Raw genomic sequence first — 12,376 nt, forward strand, 5'->3', positions numbered from 1 at the left:
AAAGATCTTCTCTTAGTCTATGGTATATCTTTTCATTTTATTACAAATAACATGGCAAGAAGGTGAGATGAGGCAAGAAATTTAGTTAAGAGAGTAGATTTCAGAGTCAAACTACCTGGTCCCTTAGCTTGATTCAGCCACTTATAAACTAGGTACGTGGCATTGGAAAAGTTATCTAATTTCTCTCTGCCTCAATTTCCTCATCTTTAAAGTGGAGATAATAATACTCTTTTATTATTATCAGGATTAAATGAGATAATATGTGTAAAACATTTGGAACAGTGTTGAGACCATTCAAAAAAGAGTAGCCGTGTTTATGATGTCTGTTATCATAGACATTCAAAATTTTGATAACATCAAATTTATTGTCTCTTTTATGATGCTTTCCTTTTCTATCAGATTTAAGACGTGCTTCCCTCCTCCAGTGTCATAAAGAAATCTGCCTAGATGTTCTTGTACATATAGGTCTTTGATCCAGACAGACTTTATTTCAGGTATTTATTTGGGGTATTTATGCATGCTAGGGACATAAGATGGTCTTTGCTTTAGGAATGGCCATTTGTCCCAGCACAATTTATTAGGAATAGCTGGGTTCCGCTAAAGGGCAATAGTGACACATTTGGCTTAGGCTTGATTGGACACATACATGGTTTACAGGCACGTGTTCTAAGCCTTGTGGCTTCAGGAGTATCCCCACTACACACAGCCGGCTCCCCTGGATGCTGACACAGCATCAGAAGCATATGGGCAATGGAGCAGGAACACACGTGTGCAAGGTTTTCCTTACATCAGACAGGTAACAGTGTAAGCAGGGAGTTCCATTCTCATCGACAGCCAGTCAAAAACGTGAATCATCTCGTGTAGGAATTCGCTCAACAATACAGTGCATACAGTACAAACACACCCCACTCTTCTGTTTTCTGATGGGAGTCATGCCAAATAGACGGTATTAGAATCCGTGTGCTTGCAAATCACAGACCTGTAGGGAGACTGCAAACAGCAAGTACAGCTGTGGGGGGTCACATGTCTCCTGCAGTCCAGTTATCAATAATTAAAACAAGTCTCCACCTCAAGGCTGAATTATCTTCCTATTCTTTCTTCAGAAAATGTATCAAAAGCATTGTCAGCTCTTTTAAAACGTGCAATTTGTTGGATTTCTTGTCTCCTTATATATTTTTACTACCTCATCCAATTTTGTATTCTTGTCCTTAAAGAGAGGTCCCCAATGGTTTCAACTTCAGGTCTCTCAAAACCTGAATCTGTCCCTGCTAGTACATCTGTGTTTTCAAAGAAATCATCTCACTGGGGAGAGTTCGCTTTCTCAGTGGTTTTACAGATGATACAACAGACAACCAGAAAGGTGGACCCATTTTTCCCGGGTTAGTGGTGAGCCAGCACTAGAACCTGTGGCCTCTGAGGTGGCATGCTTTACTTTCTCTCATGGAGTCCTCCGTGTACCATGCTCTTCCCATCACCTTCCTAGTCCGAGGACCCTGCACGACACACAAATTACTGACCAGGCACTCAGTGCCTATTCTAATAGGGTTATTCTGAGTGGGCTTTACTAATACAATCCCATATCCCATCCCCCAGAACTGCCCCTCCTCCTCTCTTGCCTCTCCCGGGGTCAGGGTTAAGGAGAGAGCAGTCTGATGATTTTCCAGTCTGTTTCTCTGTCCCTTTTCAGGCAGCGTTTCATTACTTTTGTTCTCTGACCAAATGACCTTTCTGCCCTAGCCAGTCACAAAATGCCATGTTCTCTCTCTCCAATGCAAATGTCACCTTGTCATTCCCTGCTTAAAACACCTCAAAGGTCCCCATATGGCTACAGAATAAAGCCAGAATTCCTTGGGGTGACACGGGCCAGCTCGCCTCCCCAGCCTCACCTTTGACCACTTCCTATCTGTTCTTTCATTCACTCATTTGTCCACTCATCTGTCAATGAGTCATAGCTACATGCCTTCTTCTGAATTCTCAACAATTAATTCCCCTAGAAACATATCTGCTATACCCCCATCTGCAGATGGGGAAACTGAGTCTCTGAGAAATCAGACCACTTGCTCAAGTGCAGTGAACACCACTGATTTCCTCCACAGCGTCAATCCCCGCTTTCTTCCTTCCTAATAAAATCTTGATCTTGTTAAAGTACCTAGCTTTCATCCACACAGCCCGGCATTCCAAGCATGGGCCTTTACGGACAGCATTAGTCTAAATAAGGGTTGACAAACTTTTTCTGTAAAGGACCAGATAGTAAATGTTTTAGGCTTGTGGGTCACATGGTCTCTGTTGCAATTACTCAGCTCTGCCGGTGTATCAAGAAAGCAGCCACGCACACCGGCTAAGTTTGCATGTTGCGCTTTGGAGGCCTGGGGTTTGCTGGTTCAGACCCCAGGTTCGGAACTACATACTGCTTGCCAAGCCATGCTGTGGCAGGCGTCCCACATACAAAGTAGGGGAAAAAGGGTACAAATGTTAGCTCAGGGCCAGTCTTCCTCAGCAAAAAAGTAAGCAGCCGCAGACAATACATAAACCAATGGGTGTGGCTGTGTTCCAATAAAAGTTTATTTAGGACTCTGAAATTTGAATTTCACGTCATAAAATATTTTTATTTGTTTGATTTGTTTCAACAATTGAATATGTAAAGAAAACTATTCTTAGCTCATACAAAGACAGATGGTGGGCTGGATTTGGTCCTACAGGCTGTGGTTTGCCAACCCCTAATCTACACCATTCGGTACACAGTGTTCTCCTGGCAATGCCAGGGAAGGCACACCACCCAAAGGGACCCAATCACACGCAAAGAATCTTAGGGAAGTACAACCTGATAGAACTAAGCTTTCATAGGATTCCAGAGATCAGGATTGTGGGAAGGATAAAAGAGGATGTTTCCATTACTGCCTTTCCTCTTCCCACCCACGAACGTCCCTGAGCCTAGGCCCTCTTGTGGAGAGTCCTGCCTGAGTCCAGTCTACAACTGAGGTTCTGAATTTCCCTCCCAAGGCTAAGGTTGCTGCAGGATAAGGTTGGCACTCAGATGTGGCACTGCATCTCTGGAGGGCTCATTTTGAGGAGATCCAGTGGGATCCTCCTGGATTTCGGAATTGCTTAGCTGTCCTCTATGAGAACAGGGGGTGACCTGACCCGCTCCCTCCCTCCTAGCCCACTAGGATTGACCTCCGCAAAACAGGAACTGGGATTCATGCCAGAAATGATCAGAAATTAACAGAAGGACGAGATGAATAGTTTCTCATATGCCATAAAATTTTCAATATTGATTTTGATTCAATGAGACCAATTAAAATTATCTGTTTCAATCATTTTCCAAACTAACCTGCTCACTAACATGTCTAAATTCCTTAACCATTTTGTTTTAACATTATTTCATTTTAAAGTTTAATTTTATTTACACAGCAGCTCTGTTTTACTTGTGCAAATAAGCGCTGTACGGCTATATCAGCAATAATTCATTATCATCCTTTGCAAAGCCAGGAGGGAATTTGCCACTTTGGAAAATATCTATCACTTTTAGTTGGACAGTTTATGTAAAGGCTACATTGACTTGAAGTCATTTGCACTCACAAATCAAGTGACAAGCGTGACTTTGATTCAGTGGCTGTAGTCAGTGAGAGGCCACCTCTAGAACTGCCCCCTTCACTCTTCCCAGAGCTGAGCTCGGGCTTCAAAAGCCCTGGTGGGAAAAGGAAACGTTTCCCGGGACACTCCCTTTGGTCTGTCACTGACACTTGCTGTGGGTAAAGTTGAAATAGTGGCACCGAAACAATGTTCAAGATAGATTAAACATTGAACTCCAAGGGAGATCTCCCCACAGCTAACATGGCAGGTTCTCTCCCAAGACCAGGCTGTAAATTAATCCGCGCACCTTACTTAGGACAGTTTTCTGGTGCTTTTCTCAAGGAGTTATTTATTAGAAAGTCAGTTTGTCCCTCCCCACACACAATGGGATAATCAAGAATGTTGTCAGGGAGGGAGAGATTGGGAGTTATGTACACTATAGGGAAAAAGGGACCAGCAAAAATACAGGATTGGGGCAGCAAAGCTGGAGGGTGTGAGTCTCATGGCTAAGGGAAGGCACTCACGCTGGAGTGCGGGAGAAGGTGCCCAGCGCTGTCTGAAGGGCTGTGCCTGCCGAATCTCATGGAAATCCCATCCTGAGTCTCCTAGCCAGGGCTTACCATTCCTGGCTTGCGGAGGAGGAAAGGAAGACTCGAGGAAAGAACAAGTATGCTGGATGATGCGTCGCATGTCAGTGAGCACCTGACATGCGGGGCTTGATGTCATCCTTACTAAGGGACCATGAGACAGGTGCTCTCATTCCCACTTCAGAGAGCGGAAAACTGAGGCTCGGAGGTGGTGAGCGCTTGCTCAAGTCCTCAAAACTTTTCAGCGGCCGAGTCGGATTCTACCTCAAATATATTTACCTGGCTTCCTAAGCCAGTGAGTGCTCCCTGGGGAAACAAGTCCAGAATCGCTGCCTCCACCCCAGGGCCAAGCCCAGCGTTCAGTAACCGTTTGGTGGGTAAACGGAGGAATGAAGGAACGGTGGGACAAATGCAGAGGGGAGAGTAAGATGGAATGTAGGGCGCCCGTTAAAAGAGCTTCGAGGTGACTTTGCGGATTGAAAGTACTCTGCTGGGCACATTTTCCTTTCTTTAATTTTTTTTTTTACTGGCACATAAAATTGTAAGATACTGAAAGTGCAAGATGTGATGATCTGACACATATTTACTTTGTGAAGGGGTTCTCCCCGTCAAGTTCATTAACTCATCCACCACATCACGTATTTACCTTTTTTTTTTTTTTTTGGTGAGAACTTGTAGACTCTATTCTCAGCCCAGGTCAAATTTTCAAAGAGTTTGCAACGAATCAACAATCAGAAAGTCTGAGGGAGATGAGGGCCAGGCTGGGGCAGGCAAACCAGCTGCAAGGCATCTACCACAGAGGATGGCAACTTCCTCTCTCGGCGCCTGGTGTCATGTGGTCTCCCTGGCAGTAATCTGCAGGTGACACTTCAGCCCCTGAGCTGACGTTTATCACACAGTCCCCCGGCAGACACTATGCAAAGCGCTTTACATACCACATCTTCCATCTTCCAGACAATAATCTTGTGGTGGGTTGTATTTTCATCCCATTGTACGGATGAGAAACTGAGGCTCGGGGAGATGAAATTCACTCAATGAAAAGAAGAAGCGGGCCTGGCAAGCTGGTCAGTCTGTGAATCCAGATGAGTCCAGGACCGGGATACAGGGCTGCAGTTGGGGAGGCTCAGGATTTTTAAGTAGCTTTAGGCTGAAGTGGAAAGGTTAACGGCACAGTTTCTACACACCAGAGAGGCACTGTGAAGGAGGTTGCCCAAGATCTGTCTAAAGGTTGCTACTGCCTTTGAAGTAGAAGCATTGCGTTCCCCACTTAACATCTCACAGCTTGGCCTAAAGGGCCCTCCTTGCTCAGATGCCTTCAGTTTCAGCTCCCTCTGGGTGGAACTCAGAGAGATGGAGGTGTACATCCTACAGTCTTGGGCTGTTTAGGCGGGACTAGATTGCACGTGAGGAAAACCCGGTGTGAACTGGCTTAGGCAAAGGAAGGAATTGGTAGTGTGGGAGAGAGGAAGGGGATGAACAGCATCAGGAAGGAACATGGCGGCTCCATTGGGCGTGCCAGAGAGGGGACATTTCCCAGGAGGAAATGCTGAACAGACAACCACATAAATCTCCAGCTTAGGGACCAACCTCTGCCTCCTTTGTGTTGTCGACGTCCTCCAGAGCTTTCATGGGGGCGTGCTCCCTCAATACGAGGTACATGCCTGAGGGACACCATCTTGATTGAGTGTGTGGCCTGAGTACAAACAGCTGTCACTGCCTTGAATACAGAGATGAAAACAAACCCCATTGTCCAGCAAAGACATTTCCAATACACATGTCTCTAGCCGTAATTCAAACTAATTTTACACAGAGAAGAGAAAAGCACCTTGGGGGTAGGTGAGCTTGAGGTGTCTGTGAGATACTAGTCTTATAATGCAGGAAGTTTTATAATGCAGGACGTGACTTTCATTCTATTTCAAATGGATAGGGTCTGGCTTTTTCAAAGTACTTGGGTTTGTCAGTCTGACACTATGTAATAAGTCATACATATATATATGTGCCCTTTTGCACATACACAGGCACACACACAGTTTCCTATGGAAAGAGCTCTGGATTAAGACAGTTGGAATCTCATTCCCCTCCCATCTCTGCATGTGGAGTTTGGACACACCTCTTTCCTTCTCTCTGTCAGTTTCCTCACCTTGAGTTAGCCTCAAGCAGGGACATTTGGAAGTGTGTGAGGAGGCTCTGGGTGGTCCCCATAACTTTGAGGAAGGGAAAAGGAACCCTAAGAATCCAGGCCAGGGCCAAGGATGGTAATTGTCCAGCAATTGGTGAAGGACTGTCCTGCCTTGAATAATAATAGCCATCCGGTTTGAGAAACACTTGGCCGATGGCCCCTAAGATCTCCCCATCTCAGACAAAACAAGTTCAGTGCTTTTACATTTCTCTCAAAGGCTGCAGCAGAGGAGAGGACAGAATGTCCAACCAGGCCCATGCGTCTCACAAGTACAAGCCCCTCGAGTTGGCGGTTGGTCTCTTTCCAACAGTGCCCTTCCGACTCCTCACACTTTTCTGGTCTGGCTTCTCCTGGAAGCTGCCAGTGCCGGGTATACCCCACCTTGACCAGCTCCCTCTCTGCCCTCCTCTTCCCCCATGACAACGACTGCAAATCCCATGGAGCACATGCTGTCTTTGCAATTCCCTAATTATGTGAATTTTACAAATTTAGCTCGTATAAGAATCTGTGTTGCTAACGGCAAAATGGGAATAGAAGGAAGTTCTGAAATGGCACTCAAAGGGGCAGGTGAGTGGAGGCTCCTCTCCATCAGACTTTTCGCTCTAGTACCACAAAAGCCTGTCTCCCTCCCTGACATAGTCTGATAGGTGTTTAAGGTAAGACTTTAGGGCAGAGATGTCAACGAGATTTGATTCTTGTGCCAACTCCAAACTATTAGAGGTTGATGCTAGGAGCATAGTGGTGACAAGGACCCTGAGGCTGCATCCAGGCTGGGCAGGGTACCATCCTCTGCTCAATTCATGTGACATTTCATGGAACAAATGAATATATCTGCCATTTCTGCTCTAGGGGGTCAATCCTTCCCAAGTTCAATCCTTTCCAAGCTCAAAAGTGGTGTGCAGGTGACATCTGGTTTAGAGGTAGTCTCAAAGCAGGAAGAAAGTCACACAGTAACCTGGCAGGGGATGGTGACAGGACACCCCTCATCTCTAGGGGAAAAGCAGAGAGGTAGAGGAGCAGCTAAGGACAGGTTGCCCACTGGGTGCAGGGGAGTTCTCACCACCTCTTCCACATGTAGCCCTACTCACCAGATGCTGGCATCCTTGCAATGACCCTGCTTTCAGGGCACGCAAGTTATCTAGAATTGCATTGGTGGGCGGCCCAAGTCAAGGTTCTTACTGACAAGACCCCATTTGTCCAGGCATGAAAGGCACGCTGAAAATTGCCACAAGGGCTCACAGAGTCAAGGCTCCAGGCTGTGTGGCCAAGGAGCAGGGTCCACAGAACATTCCAGAACTGCTCCTGCACCAGGGAGAGCTGTGTGGACACTCTTGCAGACCACTCCTCTATGGTGGGCTGGGGATCACAATCCTGGGCCCTGTTCGGCTGCCTCTGAATGCTGGATGCCCTTTTCGACTCTCATCTGAAACAAATTCTGCAAAGAGCCCCTTTCCTCAAGTCACTGCCTGCTAAGTTGTTCTCAGGCCATCGCGTCTGGTCTGCATCACTGTGCCCTCCTAGGAAGGAAACCTGGAAAAAAGAGATCCTGGCCTCTATCTTGGGAGGTAAGACTCAGAAGCTTGAAAACTTCCCAACATAAGAGGAAGCATATTCAAAAGATGTGTGGGCAGCCCAGGACATACGTCCACTCCAGGCATTCATCCAGATGATGTGCAGGGATCAGCACAATCACAAACAGGGCACAGTCACGTGGTTTCCTGTCCCCTTAATTCAGTGAACATTTAAAGTGTATAATTCATTGATCTGTAATACATTCACAATGTCCTGCAATCGTCACCACCACAGTTACAGAAGATTTTCATCACCCCCAAAGGAGACCCCAGATCCAGTAAGCAGTCACTCCTCACTCTCCGCTTTTTCCAGCCTCTAGCAACCACTAATCAACTTTCTGTGTCTATGAATTTGCCTATTCTGGACATTTCATCTAAATGGAATCATGCCACAGGTGACTGTTTGTGTCAGCTGCTTTCACTCAGCATGTTTTTGAGGTGCATCTATGTTGTGGCAGCCATTTTTATTTTAACAGAGTGCATTCATTTTCTAGGGCTGCTGTAACTAAGTACCACAGACTTGGTGGCTTGAACAAGAGAAATTTATTTTCTCATGGTTCTGGGGCTGAAAGTCCGAGATCAAGGTGTCCGCAGGGTTGGTTCCTTCAGGGCTCCACGGGAAGCACCTGTGCCAGGCCTCTCTCCTTGGCTTGTAGATGGCCAGCTTCTCCCTGTGTCTTCACGTGGTCTTCCCTCTGTTCATGTATGTCCAAATTTCCTCTTTTTTTTTTTAAAGATTTTATTTTTCCTTTTTCTCCCCAAAGCCACCTGGTACATAGTTGTATCTTTTTAGTTGTGGGTCCTTCCAATTATGGCATGTGGGATGCTGCCCCAGCATGGCCCAATGAGCGATGCCATGTCCGCGCCCAGGATCTGAACAGGTGAAACCCTGGGCCGCCAAAGTGGAGCGCGAGAACTTAACCACTCGGCCACGGGGCCGGCCCCCAAATTTCCCCTTCTTATAAGGACACCAGTCATATTGATTTAGGACCCACCCTAATGACTTCATTTTAACTTGATTACCTCAGTAAATACGCTATCTCCAAATAAAGTCACATTCTGAGGTACTGGGGGTTAGGACTCCATTATATGACTTTGGAGGAGGATTCAATTCAACCCATAACCCATGTTTTTTTACTAACGATTAGAGGAAACAAACAAGGGCTCTCCAAATAGTTGTTGGCATGGGGAAGTCTGACAGATCTTCATCCTCTGCTCGCTTGAACTTAGGTTTGGTTATCAGAAGCCCAAAGGTTTCTCTATTCTCTTATGTTCTTGAGACTGATCACCTGTCCCCTTTAGTTTGTCCCCATTTTCAGGAGACAATAGGCCTCTTTCTTCTTGAAAGGCTACTTCCCAGGAATTTCTTGATATGACTCTTCTGGGTCTTGTGTGCCACCCCCTTGCATACAAATAAAACACCTCTATACCTCAAGAGCCTGTAGCATCTGCTAGACCGGGGAGGCAGGGGGGCTGATGCAGCCCCCTTCAGCCCCGGATATGACCCGATCCTTGACCTTCTCTCTCTCCCAGTCTTCCAGGACCTGGCCTCCCACCAAGTCATAGTGGGGGATTTAAACACATCAGATCAACTAGTCCTTGCTGCTGGCTGGGCCTTCCAAGAGAACTCAAGGTCTCTCCCCAGGTAAAACGTTCCTAAGGAGCACAGTAACGACAGGGATCCTGAGGCCTGGAGGGAGGTGAAGCTGGGATTCCCCTGGGCTGGGATGATGTGACTTGTCTCTTTGCACATCTCTTTCTTTTCCCTTTCCCTTCTGCAAACACTTGGAGTCAGACTTACTGAATGAGTGGGGACCACACCTCAGTGGAAGAGACCAGGGATCCCTCCTTGTAAGGCATAATTTAGTGTGTGATGAATGGCAAGCCATGTTCAACTCTCTAGCTCAGTCTACCCCTTTGCCAAATGGGGCTAATTCCACCCATCCTGTTGATCTCATAAAGCCCTTGGAATAATGGATGAGAAACGGCTTGGAATGTAAAGGGTATGCAAAGATGAGAGGTTTTTTCTATTGTTTACTCATTTAGCTTGCAATAAATGTCCGGTAGAGCTTCATGTGGGGGTGGAGCCCCAGGGAATGTTCTTGGAGCTCACCCAGCCTTTTCTAACCTCATCCAAACAATTCTCCTCGCTTCCATAAAGAAAAGCCAACGCTTCATTTAGTGCGTTAACCTCCGATGTTAGAAGTGATTTCTTCCTAGCCATAGGGAGGCTGCCCAGGTTATGTCAAAGTACTGTTCAGCAGGGGAGGCCAAAAGCCAATCTATTGCAAAAGCAATCTGGATTATCTGAAAAGGAGATTTATCCTTCAGAGAGCAGGGAGCAGAGCTAGGAATTGGTGAGAGCTCACAGATCAATTCCCTTTTAACCTCCGAACTGTGAGTCTGTGTTACATCATTCCGAGTTCAGAGGGGCCGAGGCCTCTTCTAAGCAAAACAAGGATCGTCTCATATACAGTAAAGCAGATGAAGTGGAATCAATATGTTAACCAGCACTGTAATGGGCAATTGCCTGTGTTCGCAAGCCGTGCCAGCCCTGTTCCCACGCAGTTCCATACGCTACGTTAACTTAGCCTCCGAGTAAGACTTTTACTCAGACGTGAAATAATTGTTCCTCTAACATCATGTGACAACAGGGAAATGCCCATATTGGTACTGACACATTCTAATCCATACTAATGTGTAAAGTGAGTGAGTTCCCTAAATGACCTGGCAAATCTTAAAGGTGCAGTCCCTCCCCAGTCTGAAGCCCAATTTAATCTATGTTACAAATTAGTGCTCCAAAGCTGGAGAAATCATTTATGCTTCCCTGCGTGTAGGAGCTCCGTGCACTGTCAATTATATTTATTGCTCTGAGTAAATGAAAGGAGGAAGGTGCTTGAGGGAAGAATTGGAGAGAAAGAGAACTATTCCAGCTACTCCAACTGTTCCTTATAACTTCCTCCTGCAACCTTTCTGTCTGGTGAGACTAGAAAGTGTCCGACTTGCTCTTTTTGAAACGTGCTTTGCGAGCTGAGAGCACTTGGGTGATCTCATCTGCAGTCTGGGCAAGATTTGGGGACGTAGTTCGTCCAAGCCAGGACATTTGAACACATGTACTAAAATCTAATAGTTTCAAGATGTCTTGCAGTGTGCAAGGGTTTCCCATACCTGCCGTTGATTAAGCCTCCTGACAACCACATGATATAGACCAGGCTTCCAAACCTGAGCAGGTGTCAGAATCTTGATGGGCCTGTTAAACAGCTTCCCAGGTCCCACTCTCAGATGTTCTGATTCAGCAGGTCTGAGGTAAGACTTGACAACTCGCGTTTGTGACAAGTTCCCAGGTGATGCTGATGCTGCTACAGGGATGATGCTCATCATCATGAGGCCCACACAATGAGAACTACTGATAGGAATTACTGCCTCTGTTTTGTGTAGGAGGAGATGGAAGCACAGAATGACACAGCAGGTGAGGCCTCCGTCCTCAGCCTCATAACTTCACCCACTGCTCCCTTCCCATCATGCTGTTTCTCACTCGATGCCAGAGTTTCCAGGCCAAAATTCACTCTTCTGATGGAGAAGGCAGAACTCACTTGGGGGCCACAGTATCTATCCCTGTTCCATCCATCTTCACCTCCCCGTCAGAGCAGGCAAGGACCGTGCCCATATTTGGCCGTTCACTTGCTTTATTTATAATCATCACACTTCTCTTGCAAATCCTTCCTGGGCCACATGCCCTCATTCCCTCTTCCAGATGTGCCATTTTACACCTGAGCTCAGCAGACAGTTTTCTTATGATTCCCCCCTTACTTCCTCTTTAGGGCCTTGTAAAATTGTGCACTCAGTGCTTGGCCGCCTTGCTAGAGCCATTCAACCTCCAGGAATGGTACCGATTATTTTTTCAAGCCCCTTGACCCCTAGCAGGGGCTGCACAGTGTCTCTCACTGTAGTGAACCCTCCGCAGTTGGTTACCACAAACTCATGCTGTCCTCATTTATTCTCAGGACCCATCGCTTCCACCAGGTTTACTCTGTTGGCTGGAGTTAAGCCCAGAGTAGTAGATCCTCCTGTTGCCTCTTCTACCCTCTGGGAAATGAAATTGGCAGACCAGTCAAAAATATGTCAGATACTTTGGATTTCCTCTGAGGGGACGTCTCAGTTGATGTCAGCGTGGTCTGGACATTTTTCTGTCATGCCTGCATTTCTACTCTGGGCCAGCTGGGGGATTACTAACACTCTTGCAGGCCCTTCCCTGAGCCAAATGCCTCTGATCTCCTCTCCCAATGCCTTCCAGATACTTCTGGGCACTGACTGAGAGAACATTCAACCAGAGAGAGGTTCCCTGGGCACACAAAGCTTCTCCACCTTGCCCCAAAATAGAGTTAATGTCTTTGCATTCACAGACACACACACACACACACACACACACACACATCATCTCCTTGATCTAAGCAGCCCCATTGTTG

The sequence above is a fragment of the Equus quagga genome, chromosome 7 (assembly GCF_021613505.1).
Source record: "Equus quagga isolate Etosha38 chromosome 7, UCLA_HA_Equagga_1.0, whole genome shotgun sequence".
In the NCBI taxonomy this organism is placed as follows: domain Eukaryota; kingdom Metazoa; phylum Chordata; class Mammalia; order Perissodactyla; family Equidae; genus Equus; species Equus quagga.